Below are 17045 nucleotides of genomic sequence, written 5' to 3' on the forward strand. Positions count from 1 at the left end.
GTTTCAAAAACAACTGATAATTCTGTGACATTCTTAAATTAAAATTTTTATCCTGGGGCCAGCACCATGGCTCACTTGGTTAATCCTCTGCCTGTGGTGCTGGCATCTCATATGGGTGCCTGTTGCTGTGGATTCGTTTCTGGGAGGAGGAGCGTGGTGAGGGCAAGAGGCATGGAGTCACCACACAGACCCTGGGAGTCAGGTGAAAGCAGGCCAGAGGTGAGCAGCCTGCAGACTCGTTTATTTCAGTTGGTACAGCAGCTTATACAGCCAAGATAGCCAATCTGGTCAAGGGGCAGTCTATGTCCTAACCAATCACACCCTGTTGCCAGGCAGTTACTGAAGCCATCCAATCACAGCCTGTTGCCAGGTAGACTCCACTGTCATGTGGTTTCCGAAACCATCCAATCACCATCTGTTGCCAGGCAGATTCTGTTGCCAGCGGCCATCTTGGCATGGCCTCCTCATTCCACCACATTTCCCCCTTTTCATGTATTTTTGAGCAACGAGAGGCATGATTCTTGGCCATACCACTGTTGACCCCATTTCCGAATGATCTCCGTACGCACTGTGCCTGTCTTAAGTTGTCCCCCAGGGGATCTTACCCGTCATTGACTAACCAGCGCTCAAAACAGGAGACCGGCCGGCGCCGCGGCTCACTAGGCTAATCCTCCACCTTGCGGCGCCGGCACACCGGGTTCTAGTCCCGGTCGGGGCACCGATCCTGTCCCAGTTGCCCCTCTTCCAGGCCAGCTCTCTGCTGTGGCCAGGGAGTGCAGTGGAGGATGGCCCAAGTCCTTGGGCCCTGCACCCCATGGGAGACCAGGAGAAGCACCTGGCTCCTGCCTTCGGATCAGCGCGGTGCGCCGGCCGCAGCGCGCTACCGTGGCGGCCATTGGAGGGTGAACCAACGGCAAAAGGAAGACCTTTATCTCTGTCTCTCTCTCTCACTGTCCACTCTGCCTGTCAAAAAAAAAAAAAAAAAAAAAAAAAAAAAACAGGAGACCACAGGAGTGCTTGCTCAGATGGGGGTAGGAATGAGGAACAATGTTAATCAGGAATAGCTTGACTGCACACAGGCTGTGGGCCATTTGAGTGGCTGACCAGAGCTAGTGGGGTATAAAACAGTAATGGATGTGGCTACGGGCAGTTCCTCAGGGTAGGATGATAGGGCAGGTGCATGTGCTAACAAGGCGGACTCTCAGTCTTGTTCAGCTGGTTCTGGTTGGCTGTCAGTTGCAGGCTTGATGTTTCTGGCTGGTACCCAAATGGGCTGTCCCACATTCTCTGGAAAGACACAAGCATAACCTGGACCCTTGGTTAGCAGAGGTTGTGGTCCCTTCCATTCTCCTGTCAGGGGGTCTTTCCAACTAACTGGCACCAGTTCTAGTCCCAGTTGCTTCTCTTCCAGTCCAGCTCTCTGTTGTGGCCCGGGAGGGCAGTGAAGGATGGCTCAAGTATTTGGGCCCCTGCACCCACATGAGAGACCAGGAAGAAGCACCTAGCTCCTGGCTTCAGATCGGTGCAGCGCCGGCTGTGGCGCCCATTTAGGGAGTGAACCAATGGAAGGAAGACCTTTCTCTCTCTCTCTCTCTCTGTCTATAATTCTACCTATAACTCTACCTGTCAAATAAAAAAAAATATATCCTTTATTTCTTTAACTATTTTGTATGTGAGTGTACTAAGTTCTATATCTGAAATCCCCAAGTCTATTACCTTGTGTCAAATCTGTTCCACTATTTTATATTTTCTGCTGACTCTCATTTGCAGTGGTGGACTTGTGTTTGGAAATATTTATCTGAATGTGCATTGCTTCTTCTTAGTATCTGGTTGTTTTTAGGTCCTGATTTTGAGATGTTTTCCTCTACAAGGCATTTCTTCTCCTGCTACTTGCCAGAATGCTTGCCTCATCTGGGGCCACTCAAGTCCCTCTCGCAGATCTTAGAACAAAATGGATGCCTCAAGATTCATCTTCCATCTTTGTTGAGGTTACCATATTGTGTGGCCATGGCAATGGTTTCCAAACATTATAACCATGTGGTAGTCCTGTTCCTCCCAGAAGCCTACTGGAGAAGTCAAACCTGCTTTGGTGGATCCCAGCTTCTCCAATTCTACCATTCCCTTGCCAGCTCTCTGCCTTGGCTGCTTCAGGTCCCAGTCACCCTGCTTTTGGCTGGCTGGCCACTGAAACTTTAACACCTTGCCCAGCCCCCACTACTCTCAACTCATGTCCATGTCTTTATTGTTTAGGAAGTAAACCCAGGTAACCCATGGTGCAGAGTATGGCTTATCCAGTTGTAGGTCAATAGAATCCTTCAGGTAATGATCTGTTAGTCAGCCATGGTACATGTATGATAATATAATTTATGTCTGATTGTATGTCATCCCTCAAGAAAGGATGATATGTGGTGCCCGCATTGTGGCATGCAATGACAGCATTCCATATGAGAAATGGTTCAAGTCACAGGTGCTCTCTGGCTGTTGTGGCAATCTGGGGAGTGAACCAGCAGATGGAGGATCTCTCTCTCTCTCTCTCTCAGTAACTCTGCATTTCAAATAAATATTTTCATTTTTTAACTTTTTAATTAGTTTTTAACAGATTCAATAGTTCACAGTTACAATTCTAAGATTATAATAATATTCTCTTCCCTCCCTCCCTTCCTTCCTTCCTTCTTTCCATTTTCACACCCTCTCCTTTTCTTTCTTCCTTTCTTTCCTTTTTTTGTAGTTTTTGGGATCACAGCAAATAAATAAATCTTTAAGAAAAAAAAATGATATGAAGTTATAAGCTAAGCTATCCATACAAATAACAGTAAAATTTGAGGAATTTTCAGTTAGTTATACATTTCAGTTAGCTTACATGGATTTGGATCTAAAGAAGGAAAAATGAAAGAATGAATAGTTTAATGGAAATAAAAAGTTAGAATTTAAAGGAGCCACATAGACTTCTTTTTCCAACTCATTAATTATGTAAGTGAAAACAGAGGCCAAGAGGGTTGATTGGATTTGTCCAAGGCTGTGTGGAGTCACCAGCAGGACTAGGACTCGCCCCCTTTGGGAATGTTCTGTCTATATTTAGCAAGGGCACAGGAAATGTGAAAGCTATCATCCACTGTTCTAGTTTCTTGTTGCTCAAGTAGAAACAACCATGAGAACTCAGATCACAGTCCCTGAATTTACCCTGGTCTCCTTCCTCATTGTCCAGAAACTTTAGGTTTTCTCATTTGTCATTCTGCTGACATATACACTCACCATGACAAGAAACATTGTTCTCATTCTCTTAATATGAACAAAAATGCCTCCAAATCCCAATGGACTTCTTCTTCCATTGTTTTTCATTCTAGGACATTTTGTTCACAACTCCCATTACCTTTACATTGCTAACTTATCTCTTAGAGAGTGGACGATCACATCACTTGCTGACTGCATCACTTCTCTCAGGGGGAAATGGAGTTTCCCCTCATGGTAGTCATAGCCTTTGTGCACTATGTCTCCATCTGTAAGCTTCTGGGCTACACCATCATTATGAAGAGCAGTGCTGTGTTCCTGCTGGCTCAGGGAAGCCAGGTGAGAACCTTCCTGTCTTAGTTGTGCCCAACCACAGAACTAAGGAAATTAGTCTGTTCTGTGACATCTACCCTCTGCTACAGGTGGCGTATATAAAAATTCGTTTCCTTCACTAGACACCACAGATATAAAAAGAATCATCAAAAATTACTACAAAGAGCTGTAGGCCAACAAATCAGGAAACCTAGAAGAAATGGATGGATTCCTCGACACATACAAACTACCTAAAGTGAGCCATGAACACACAGAAAACCTAAACAGACCAATAACCAAGACAGAAACTCAATCAGGAATAAAGACCATTCCAACAAAGAAAAGCTCAGGACCAGATGGCTTCGCTGCTGAATTTTATCAGACACTTAAAGGACTAACTCCAATTCTTTTCTAGCTACTCAAATAATAAAAATGGAGGGAATCCTCCCAAACCCCTTTATGAAGCCAGCATCATCTTAATTCCTAAACCTGAAAAAGAAATAACACAGAAAGAGAACAATAGACCAATTTCCATTGATGAACTTATACGCAAAAATCCTCAACAAAATACTAGCCAACTGAATCCAACAACATTCAGAAAGACCATTCATCTGGACCAGTGAGATTTACCCCAGGTATGCAGGAATGGTCCAACGTTCCCAAATCAGTCAATGTGATATAAAATATTAACAAACTGCAGAACAAAAAGCACATGATTATCTCAATAGATGCAGAGAAAGTATTTGATAAAATACAACATCACTTGGGGCCAGCACTGTAAAATAGCAGGTAAAGCTGCCACCTGCAGTGCCAGCATCCATATAGTTGCCGTTCAAGTCTTGCCTACTCTACTTCTAATCTAGCTCTCTGCTATGGCCTGAGAAAGCAGTGGAAAATAGTCCAAGTTCTTGGGCCCCTGCATCCATGTGGGAGACCTGGAAGAAGTGTCAGGATCTTGGCTACAGATCGGCCCAGCTCCAGCCGTTGCAACCATTTGGTGAGTGAACTAGCAGGTGAAAGACATTTTTTTCTCTCTATGCCTCTACCTCTCTGTAACTCTGCCATTCAAAAAAATAAATAAATTGGGGCCAGCACTGTGGTGCAGTGGGATAATGCCCTGGTCTGAAGTACTGGCATCCCACATGGGCACTGGTTGTAGTCCCGGCTGCTCCATTTCCAATCTAGCTCTCTGATATGGCCTGGGAAAGCAGTAGAAGATGGCCCAAGTCCTTGGGACCCCGCCCCCCCCGCACCTGCATGGGAGACCTGCAGGAAGCTCCTGGCTACTGGCTTCAGATGGGCGCAGCTCCGGCCATTGTGGCCAATTGGGGAATGAACCACTGGATGGAAGGTCTCTCTCTCTCTCTCTCTCTCTCTCTCTCTGAAACTCTGACTTTCAAATAAATAAATAAATCTTTAAATAAATAAATATTTTTTAAACTTTTATTTAATAAATATAAATTTCCAAAGTACAGCTTTCCCCCATAACTTCCCTCCCACTCACAACCCTCCCATCTTCCACTCCCTCTCCCATTCCAGTCACATCAAGATTCATTTTCAATTATCTTTATATACAGAAGATCAATTTAGTATATATTAAGTAAAGGTTTCAACAGTTTGCACCCACACAGAAACACAAAGTATAAAGTACTGTTTGAGTACTAGTTATAGCATTAATTTACATTGTACAACACATTAAGGACAGAGATCCTTCATGGGGAAAAAGTGAGTAATAAATAAATCTTAAAAAAAAAAAAAAGCTAGTAGCTCACGGTCCTGCTCTTAGGATATAGAGTATAGTAACTTGTGCTTTCAGGGGAGTTCCTGGAACAGCCAGCAACAACAAAATAAAGTACAGCACCCTTTCATGATGAAAACATTAAGCAATTGGGTATATAAGGAATATTCCTCAACACAATCAAGGCAGTTTATGATGCTGCAATTCATATGGAAACACAAGAGATCCCAAATAGCTAAAGCAATATTATACAACAAAGTCAAAGCCAGAGGCATCACAATACCAGATTTCAAGATATACTATAGGGCAACTGTAATTAAAACATCCTGGTACTGGTACAAAATCAGATGGGTAGACCAATGGAACAGAATAGAAATGCCAGAAATCAACCCATGCATCTACAACCAACTTATCTTTGACAAAGGAGCTAAAATCAATCCCTGGAATAAAGACAGTCTCTTCAACAAATAGTGCAGGGAAAATTGGACCTCCACATGCAGAAGAAGCATGAAGCAAGACCTTTACCTTACACCTTACACCAAAAAAAATCCATCTAAAATGGGTCAAAGACCTAAATCTATGAGCTGATACCATCAAATTATTAGAGAACCTTGGGTAACCTTTTCAAGACATTGGCATCAGTAAAGACTTCTTGGAAAAGTCTCCAGAGGCACAGGCAATCAAAGCCTAAATTGACAAAAAGGATTACATCAAATTGAGAAGCTTCTGCACTGCAAATGAAACACTCAGCAAAGTGAAGAGGCAACTGATGGAATGGAAGAAATTGTTTGCAAACTATGCAACTGCTAAAGGATTAATAACCAGAATATATAAAGAGATCAAGAAACTCAACAACAATAAAATAAACAACCCAGTTAAGAAATGGGTAAAGGACTTAATCAGGCATTTTTCAAAAGAGGAAATCCAACTAGCCAACACACACATGAAAAATGTTCAGGATCACTAGCCAGCAGGGAAATGCAAATCAAAACCACAGTGAGGTTTCATCTCACCCCAGTTAGAATGGCTTTCATACAGAAATCAACAAACAACAAATGCTGGCAATGATGTGGAAAAAAATGCACCCTAATCCACTACTGGAGGGAATATAAACTGATCCAGCCACTGTTGAAGACAGTATGAGGATACCTCAGAAATCTGAATATAGACCTACCATATGACCTAGCCATCATTCTTGGGAATTTAACCAAGAGAAATAAAATCAACATATGAATGAGTTCTCTCTACCCTCATGTTTACTTGTTGCAGCTCAATTCACAATAGCTAAGATATGGAATCAACCCAAATGCCCGTCCAATTAAGACTGGATAGAGAAAGTATTGGATATGTACTCTATCTATAAATACTATACAGTATTTTAAAAAAAATGAAATCTTCTTGTCCACAACAAAAAGTGTGAAACTGGAAAACATCATACTTAGTGAAATAAGCCAGTCCCAAAGGGCAAATACCATATGTTCTCCCTGATCTGTGATAACTAATAGAGCATCTAAAAAGTACTTTGTAGAAGTGAAATTAACACTTCAAGATGCAATGACTTTGACCAGCCCTTGTCTCGACTGCTGAGGAAAAATTATTTTTTATACATTTTGTTCAACCTTTTACTTAGTATACATTTTATGTGTGTATAAAGTTAATTGAAAATAAATCTTGGCTGGCGCTGTGGCTCAACAGGCTAATCCTCCCCCTAGCGGCGCCAGCACACCGGGTTCTAGTCCCGGTCGGGGCACCGGATTCTGTCCCAGTTGCCCCTCTTCCAGGCCAGCTCTCTGCTGTGGCCAGGGAGTGCAGTGGAGGATGGCCCAAGTACTTGGGCCCTGCACCCCATGGGAGGCCAGGATAAGCACCTGGCACCTGCCTTCAGATCAGTGCGGTGCGCCGGCTGCAGCATGCCAGCCGCGGCGGCCATTGGAGGGTGAACCAATGGCAAAGGAAGACCTTTCTCTCTCTCTCTCTCTCTCTCTCTCTCTCTCTGTCTGCCTGTCAAAAATAAAATAAATAAATAAAAAATTTTAAAAAAGAAAATAAATCTTAGTAAAAAATAAAAATGGGAATAAAAGAGGGAGCAGTAAGAGGGCAGGTACAGTGGATAGAATCACCATATTCCTAAAGTTGTATGTATAAAATACATTAAGTATGTATTCCTTAAGCAAAAGGTTTCTGAGAGGTAAGGGGGGTTGGGAGTTGTTCATTGGTATTGCAATAAAAGAACGTTAGAACTACAGTAACAAATTACAGTTACAAATGTAAGCTCTCCTAGGAGAAGAGACTCTCTTGGGTGGTATATTTTATTTTTTAATAAATTCTTAGAACCCAAGAGCAAAAAAAAAAAAAAAGGAAAATCTTAGACACCTGATTTTAAGCTTCAGGAAAATAAAAACTTGGAAAACTTTTAAAATTTTTTTCTAAAATATACAAAATATATTGAAAAATGTTTTATATATCTATGCCTATGTACATATTTTCAAATCCATTTTATTGAAATTTGATTTATATACAACAGGCAATTTAAAATGTACAATTTGTTAAGTTTTGACAAATGTGTACTGTTAGACAGCCATCATTACCACAGAAGTGGTCTAAAATATTTTCATCACCATAAAGTATCTCCTTATAACTTTTTATTGTGAATACTCTTTTCTCCTCACCTCCCTGTTTCCTGCTACTGAATTTTCTAGCATATATCTGTCATCTTATAGTATGTAGTCTTTTTCTGTCTATTTTCTTTCACTAAATCTGATGCTCTGACATTAACTCAAGTGTTAATTAATTCAAGGCATTTCTTCCTTTGTACTTTTGAGGATTACCTATGATAGGGATTCTATGTATGTATTTTATATATTACATATATATAATAAGTATGTATCAAAGTTTATCTCATTTGAGTTGACATTTGAATTGTTTCAAGTTTGAGTTGTTTCAAGTTTTTACTATTATGCATAAAGTTCCTATAAATGCTGGAATTCATTTTTTTTTAGATTCTATTTATTTATTTGAGAGGTAGAGTTACAGACAGTGAGAGAAAGAGAAGAGAAAGGTCTTCCTTCTGTTGGTTCACTCCCTAAATGGCCACAACAGCTGGAGCTGCGCCAATCCAAAGCCAGGAGCCAGGAGATTCTTTCCGGTCTCCTATGTGGCTGCAGGGGCCTAACCACTTGTGCCATCTTCCAATGCTTTCCCAGGACATAGCAGAGAGCTGGATTAGATGAGGAGCAGCCGGACTAGAACTGATGTCCAAATGGGATGCTGGCGCCACAGGTGGAGGATTAATTTACTACACCACAGCTCCAGCCCCTAGAATTCACATTTTTGTGGAAATATTTGTGTTTTCATTTCTCTTGAATACATTCATAGGTGTGCAGTTACTAGATTGTTTGATATGTACAGGTCTAACTCCAAAAAAATTATTCAGGAGGTTTCCAAAATCAGTGTTGCTTTCTCATTGCTACCAGTGTTGTGTGAGAATCCTGTAATTTCACATCTTTGCCAACATTTGGTGTTGTCTGGATCAATTTTAGCCATTCTGGTGCATAATATATAACAGAAGCATCTAATTTTATATTTACTTTGCATTTCTCTAATGACTAATAATATAACTGATCTTGACAGGCATTTACTTCCTGTTTGTCTAGCATCAAATTTGAAACATCTAGTGAAATGTATATTTGAAATGTTCAAATCTTTTGATCAACTTTTAAAAATATCTATTAACTTGTCTTACTGAGTTGTAAAGATTTTAAAGTATGTTTTAGATTAAAGTCACTTATCAGACACACTTATTTTGCAATTGTTTTCTCTCAATATGTGGCTTGTCTTTATTTTCTGAAAGTTTTCTAAAAATGAGTTCATTGAAAAGTATTTTTATTTATTTTTTTTAATTGAACTTTTATTTAATGAATATAAATTTCCAAAGTACAGTTTATGGGTTACAATGGCTTCCCCCTCCCAAAACTTCCCTCCCACCCACAACCCTCCCCTTTCCCGCTCCCTCTCCCCTTCCAATCACATCATGATTCATTTTCAATTCTCTTTATATACAAAAGATTAGTTTAGTATATATTAGGTAAAAGTATTTTAATCTCGGCCGGCGCCGTGGCTTAACAGGCTAATCCTCCGCCTTGTGGCGCCGGCACACCGGGTTCTAGTCCCGGTTGGGGCACCGGATTCTATCCCGGTTGCCCCTCTTCCAGGCCAGCTTTCTGCTATGGCCTGGGAAGGCAGTGGAGGATGGCCCAAGTGCTTGGGCCCATGGGAGACCAGGAGAAGAACCTGGCTCCTGCCTTCGGATCAGCACGATGTGCTGGCCGCAGCGGCCATTGGAGGGTGAACCAACGGCAAAAAGGAAGACCTTTCTCTCTGTCTCTCTCTCTCTCACTATACACTCTGCCTGTCAAAAAATAAAAATTAAAAAAAAAATTTTAAAAAGTATTTTAATCTCATTACATTGATAGTCTAACATTGATATCACAATCTATAGAGCAAGCGAAGATTTAATTCCAATGTTAGTTAATTATATGATGAGTGGCCTGATAACCTGGGTGAAATTAAAATGCAGCAAAGCTATACAATTCTTAGACTGAAGCCAACAGCAATATTTTTCAAATAATTACTAAATAAGTAGTTGTTTCTAACTGCTCAAAAATCAAAAGAGGAAGCAAAAAGATCAAAGGGTTATTTGGTTTCTGGAGAAATCGTGCTACATGTGAGAATTTTATTAGTTTCTATTTATAAAGTTAGTAGAGAAATAGCTGAGTTTGAAAAGGGCTGTAATTAACATCAGGTTGTGTTACAGCTTCAAAGAGCCATTTGATCCCTTTGGCACTGTACAACCCTGTTGCTCAAATGATATTAGAAGCATCAGCAGAGCACACTTAGGCAACTTAAGCTTTGCCAAGGCCCATGGCTGTCACCTAGAGAAAAGGATTCATTCAGTTTGGGTCTAGAAAATTGTGAGGCTGCCTTCAAGTATACTCTTTGATAGGCAACTTTTCAACTTTAGTTGAAACTGCTAGTTGGCTTTGAGACTTCTACTAGAGAGATAATAAAATTATTTTGAGAATTCAAATACCTATACTACCTAATCTTTGTGAGATCAACTTTCTAATAGAAAGATAAATGCTAAAAGAGGCTCCTTAATAAAAATAAGTGGTATTTAAGGAAATTTACAAAACAGGGGGCACTGTAGGCACTCATTGAATACATAAGCAAGTGGCTGCAATGCCTTTCAGCCTTATTTTGGATGGCCCTAATAAGTTACCTAATGCCAGAGCCGAATAGGATTCTCCCTCTAATCAGTTATGAGAGGTTGCCAAGTAAGCCACATGCTGTAGCTCAAGAGTGGAGACTAACATTTTATTGGAAAGGTAATTGCGTGGCAACTCTCCAATGGCTACATTCTGAAGAACAAAAAGATAAATATGCTTAATGGGCAGAAGTAAGAGTCTTATTCTCCACAGCATTGAAGGAACCAGATAATAAAAACTATGATTAAGTACAGATTTACGGTAAGTCTTGGGAAGTAGACAACAGTTTGGTAATAGGGTCAGAAAGTGGATCTTTGGGCTGGTGCTGTGGTGAGGTGGGTTAATGCCCTGGCCAAAAGTGCCAGCACCCCATATGGGTGCCAGTTCAAGACCCAGCTGCTCCACTTCCAATCCAGCTCTCTGCTGTGGCCTGTAAAAGCAGTGGAAGATGCTCAAGTTCTTGGGCCATTGCACCCACGTGGGAGACCCAGAAGAAGCTCCTGGCTCCTGGCTTCGGATCGGCGCCACCCTGGCCATTGTGGCCAACTGGGGAGTGAACCATTAGATGGAAGACCTCTTTCTCTCTCTGCCTCTCCTCTCTGTGTAACTCTGACTTACAAATAAATAAATAAATCTTTTAAAAAGGCAGTGGAGGATGGCCTAAGTGCTTGGAACCCTGCACCCACATGGGAGACCAGGAGGAAGCACCTGGCCCCTGGCTTTGGATCGGTGCAGTGCGCCGGCCGCAGCGGCCATTTGGAGGTGAACCAACGGAAGGAAGACCTTTCTGTCTCTCTCTCTGTCTATAACTCTGCCTCTCAAAAAAAAAAAAAAAAAGAGTAGCAGTTCAAGACCCAGTTGCTCCGCTTCCCATCCAGCTCCCAGTTTATGCACCTGGGAAGATGGCCCAAATGCTTGAGCCCCGCACCCATGTGGGAGATGAAGCTTCCTCCTCCTGGCTCCAGTCTGACTCAACCCCAGTCATTAAGGTCATTTGAGGAGTGAACCCATTGAAATTAATAAATCTTTACAAAAAGAATAAAGAAAATAAATTATTTTTGGACCATGATTCTGGAAGTATAATACCCAAACATCATGGTGCAGGCTCTTGTGATGGTTCCTTGGGCTTCTTGACATCACAACAAGAGCACGAATTCATCTCTGTCTGTGCCTTTCTCTCTTTATAAAGCCACAAGAATTCAGTCATGTGGACTCCCACTATTCATGTGATCACTTCCTAATGGCACCACCTCTAAACATTATAGCCATAACAGGATTTCCTCTTTAATACCATTCACGTAAGACTTTGGGGACTAAACTCCTGCATGAACTCAGGGAGAACAATCACGTCCAAACCCTGGCACAACGTGACTGCTATGCACTGCCATCCAAACATCAGTGAGTCTCGTCCATTAACGCCATTCCCAGACAGAACCTTAATATTTTGCTCTTGATTTAAATAGAAAGAAAAGATCACCAAAAATCACACTGAAAAATTTAAATCCAAAACAAATACATAGGTAAAAAATGATTGATCTGGAGGAAAAGTAACAGTGTAGAGAAAGGAACTTTTCAAAACAATGCATAACTATTCTTCCTTTCCCACTGCAGAGAGATGAAATAATTAATGCAAAGAAACAAAAAGCAAGAAGAGGTTTGAATAAGAAGGAAGTTATCTGCCTGGCTCTGATGCCAGCACCCTGCCGACGCCCACCCTGCAGACGGCGGCCGATGGCCCAAGTACCCGGGCCCCTGTCAGCCACGGGGAGCGCCCGGCAGAGTTCCAGGCTCCTGGCTCCGGACTGGCCCAGCCCGGCTGACGCAGGCACTAGGGGAGTGAACCAGACGATGGAAGACCTCCCTCCCCTCCCCCCCTCCCCCTTTCAAATAAAATGTTAAAAGGAAAACCCAAAGCAGCCACATTTCTAGTCCTGGAATCACTAAGAACTTGGCAAGGCTGCTGCATAAAAGGCGAAAGGCCGTATCTTCAGAAAACTCACGGTCACGAAGGGCAGGATCCGAGCACGCTGTGAACACACGAGGCCCCGCACCCTGGGCCCGCGCCCAGCAGGGACCCGCACGCACAGAGACCTGCGGCCCGAGGGTCCCCAGGGGTTGGGGGCGCGAAGGCGGTGCCTGCGTGGAAAACCGCGCTGGCTGCGGGGGCCCGCGGCGTCCCGGAGGGCACCCGGAGACCCAGGGGCTCTGCTGCCCGCGGCGTCCCGGAGGGCACCCGGAGACCCAGGGGCTCTGCTGCCCGCGGCGTCCCGGAGGGCACCCGGAGACCCAGGGGCTCTGCTGCCCGCACGCCGCTGGCCGGAGGCCCGGGCCTGAGGAGAAGCCGCCATGCGGGGCGGCCCCGCGGCCCAGCTCCCCGCCCGCCTGCCCTCCCCGGACGCGCACCTGTACCTGATGTCGAACACCGCGGCGTCCGGGTCGTCGTCCTCCTCCTCCTTCAGCGGGGCCATCTGCACGCGCTCGGCCGGCGTGGTGATGACGTCATACTTGCGCGTCTTCTTGAGTCGCCTGCCGGACCTCGATAATCTCGGCTCTAAAACAAGATTGCGCCGTGGCTCATTTGGCTAATCCTCCGCCTGCGGCGCCGGCACCCCGGGTTCTAGTCCCGGTTGCTCCTCGTGCAGTCCAGCTCTCTGCTGTGGCCCGGGAGGGCAGTGGAGGATGGCCCAAGTCCTTGGGTCCCTGCAACCACGTGGGAGACCGGGAGGAAGTACCCGGCTCCTGGCTTCGGATCGGTGCAATGGTGGCCATTAGGGGAGTGAACCAATGGAAAGAAGACCTTTCTCCCTGTCTTCACTCTCTCTCTCTCTCTCTCTCTCTCTCTCACTGTCCAACTCTGCCTGGAAGTAAATAAAAAAATAAACAAGACCACGATTGATTGTGTCTCTCCATCTATATTTTCAGGTTTATTTTCATGTGTTTAAAGCATGCATGAAATAAAAGGCTTAAATTTTTTGAAGAGTCCCTGTTGTTTCAAATGAATCCTGGCCTGTGATGTGCCCTAAGTCAGACTTAGTTCTTGTGGATGCTTCAAGAGAGTCGTGAGACCATTCCTAGCATGTTGCATTTTATCAAAACATCACTTAATTCTCAATTAGACACCTGGAAAGAAGTTCAACGTCTTTGTCAGCTGGCTATTTCAGGTAGTTTAGGACTTCTTAAAAAAGCAAGGTGAATTCCACTCAATGACAGTGGCATGTCTAAACTAAAGAACCGTAGGAGCCAAATGTCTACAGCAAGAAGATACCATAGACATGGTCCGTGAACAGTCTGGCACAAAAGAGGAATCCAGTACGCAATGAATGAAGGCACAGTAAATGTATGGATAAATACATAAAACGGACTATATCAAAGCAGCACATATATTTTAGGATTCCCTGGAATTCTTAGTGTGACTAAACATGTAAGACTGGCAGCACGTTCACACACAAAACAGCATAAGTTGCAGAATTTCTCAAGGGTCCTTGCCTGAATGCTCTTAACTTTTTAAAGCAAACTGTATCTATCTGGACTCTACTTTCCTGAACTCTATTTAATTTTTCTTCTTACCTTCCTGCCAGGGCAACTATTCCTACATTCACCTGTGTCTGGCTACAGCAAGTCTACAAGGAAAACTTGATAATGGCAATGTGATAAATATGGCTGGGGAGTTTCAAACATTCAAAAAAACAGTGTTTGCAATCTTACAATTTCAAAGTGAGAATACAGCTACGTCAGAAATAATACTGTGCAAGTTTCATTGGGGGGTGTTATCCTTTAGGAGGGAGAAAAGCACACATGTTCATAAATTTAAATTTTTTCATGCAAATACCAGTTCACAGACCTTTTTTATACATATGAGAGGTCTATGAACCTGGGAAAAAGCTCTAATACTAGAAAGGAATCTATTTCTCCATAAGTCTGTAGATGAAAGACTTTCACAATGTAATAAAAACTGATCAGCAGGCCAATGCAGAGCAATGTTTCAGGAACAAGCCTGCATATTTATGGAAACACACTGAACTTTTCTACGTCTGTCCTCCAAGCACCAGGGTGCTGATGGGTCTTTAACCCAGGCACATCTCACTACAATATCAAGCATTTATCACGTGGCAGGTAAACCGCTAAAGGCTTCACATGCTTCATTTTGTTTCACTTTTGGGGATGACTTTATGGTGTCAGTATTACTCATTTGACAGCTGAGATGACTGAGGAGTGGAGAGATTAAGTGCCCCCAGATCACCTAGGTGATAAGTGTAGTCAACCTGAGGACTCTCTGACTTAACACCCATTTTCTCAGTGGTCACACAGTACTGTTTCCCCACAACCACAGATACAGAATAGGGCACACTGCTCCAGCCTCTCAATGAAGAAATGAGAAAACAAAGGCTCACGTGGGGTAGAACTTTCAAATTTAGGCAATATGAGCGCAGAACCACAACCTGCCATTCTGTCTGCCAGCTTAATAGTAGCTCCCCTTGTGGATGTAGCCTCTTGCTCATTCAACATTTATGAAGCACTTACTAAATGTTGGGGGAGAGTGTCTATGATACACTATGGAGAATATCAGATTACCAAAAAACCTATATAATAAGAGTTGTGGAGTTCACAGGAAAAAAAAAAAAACTAGGAAAGCATTAATAACATTTTTATTTGTCAAATGTTCTCAGCATAAAATAACACCCTTGCCCTGCCAGTGCATGAAAAAGATTTAGTCTGAACCCCAAACCACACCTGTACATTTTATCTCCATTTTATGGGAGTCCTTAAAAATTGTCCTGTTGTAAAGTTACAAACAAGGGACTTGCTTTGGGTTTTAGTAGCTGGGCTATTTAATTTAAAGTGATAAGCACATGCCATTTGGCCCAGTGGTTAAGATGCTGCTTGGGACATCCACATCCCAAATCTCAGTGCTGAGTTTGAATCCCTGCTCTGATCCGAATCCCAGTTTCCTAATAATGTTCTCCTTAGGAGGCAGCAGGTGTTGGCTCAAGTACTTCTGTCCCTTCTGCCCACGTGGGAGACCCAAACTGCGTTCACACTCTTGGCTTAGGCTGGCCCAGCTCTCCAGCTGTAGTGGGTATCTGGGTAGTGAACCAACAGGTGAAAGATATTCATTTCTCTCTCCCTTTCTCTCTCCCTTTCTCTCTCTCTCTCTCTCTCTCTCTCTCTCTCTCTCTCTCTCTCTTTCTCTTTCTCTTTCTCTTTCTCTTTCTTTCTCTTTCTCTTTCTTTCCCTCCCTCCCTACCTCCCTCCTCCCTCAGCAAGTACTGTGGCACAATGCATTAAGCCGGAGCTTACAGTGCTGACATCCCACATGCGTGTCAGTTCAAGTCCCAGCTACTCCACTTCTGATCCAGCTCCCTGCTTATTCACCTGAGAAAGCAGCAGAGGATGGCCCAAGTGATTGGGTCCCTGTACCCAAATGGGAGACCTGGAAGAAGCTTCTGTCTCCTAGCTTCGCCCAGGCTTAGCTGTTGCAGCCATTTGAGGACTGAACTAGTGGATGGAAGTTCTCTTTCTCTCTTTCTCTGCTTCTCTCTCTGTATAACTCTTTCAAATAAATAAATAAATCTTTTTTAAAAAATCTATCACTATCTCTCTCTCATCCCTCTCCCCATATCTCTGCCTTTCAAAATAAATTTTAAAAATAAATAATTAATCTTTAAAAATAAAATGATGGTGAGCATGAAGAGTTTAAATGGCAGTTATCACTTCTAAGCAGTCATGTGCTGCCATCCTATCCATTTTATCACGATTCTCACTCGATATTTCACATGTATTTTCTCACCAGAATTCCCCCTCAACCCTCTCATACTTCTGAGTATTATCTCCCCCCTCCCCACACACACACACACACAAAATACACACAGGCCTGGCTTAAGTGCTGCCTTCCCAAGTTGTGTTTGCCTCCCCTTCACCTTGCTGGGGAGGGAGGGAGTCCTGGTCCAGGATTCTGGAGATGGCCAAAGCACAGCACTGGATCCAGGCAGATAAGGTTGCAGCAGTTTATTATTGGCCCCTGGGTCCTCACAGCCAGGCGAGCACACCGTGTGCCATGCAGGGTGGTGGGGGTTGTGCTCAGGAGCCCTGTCAACCATTGCCTGGCTGGCCAGCAGTTCCAGCTCATTAGGTTGAATACTGCCGCTGGGGAGCAGCTGGCCTGCTGACTGTGGTAGGCGTGCAGGGTACCTTCCTGCTGGGCAATGCGAGGAATCGCTGGAGCAAGCAGGGCAACTCACAGTGAGGCCCCATGAGACATAAATTTAGCAAGGCAGGCCATAAAATTTTAGGCTGAACCCCTTGTTACACAGCATATAACCGTACACATACAAAAGTACTTTTTAAAATTTGCATTATTTTTTAACTCCATTTTTCCACAAACCATGAGGTACCCTCATGTGTACATCCATGTACATACATAAGTGCACTTGCTACAATATTATTATATATATTTTATATGTGTGGGTATATATATATATATGTACTCTTAGCTTCATTCAAAT

At 43.2% G+C, this 17045-nt stretch overlaps 1 protein-coding gene across 1 annotated transcript in view; it reads right to left on the reverse strand.

The window, feature by feature from the left end:
* LOC133764753 (olfactory receptor 4D5) overlaps nt 1–12993 on the reverse strand; it is a 64935-nt gene extending 51942 nt beyond the window's left edge. Inside the window, exon 1 of the mRNA XM_062198437.1 lies at nt 12946–12993. The gene's annotated coding sequence lies outside the window, so the exon portion shown is untranslated. The remainder of the gene's footprint in view (nt 1–12945) is intronic.
* Between the last annotated feature and the right edge of the window lie 4052 nt (nt 12994–17045).

The sequence above is a fragment of the Lepus europaeus genome, chromosome 7 (assembly GCF_033115175.1).
Source record: "Lepus europaeus isolate LE1 chromosome 7, mLepTim1.pri, whole genome shotgun sequence".
NCBI lineage: Eukaryota > Metazoa > Chordata > Mammalia > Lagomorpha > Leporidae > Lepus > Lepus europaeus.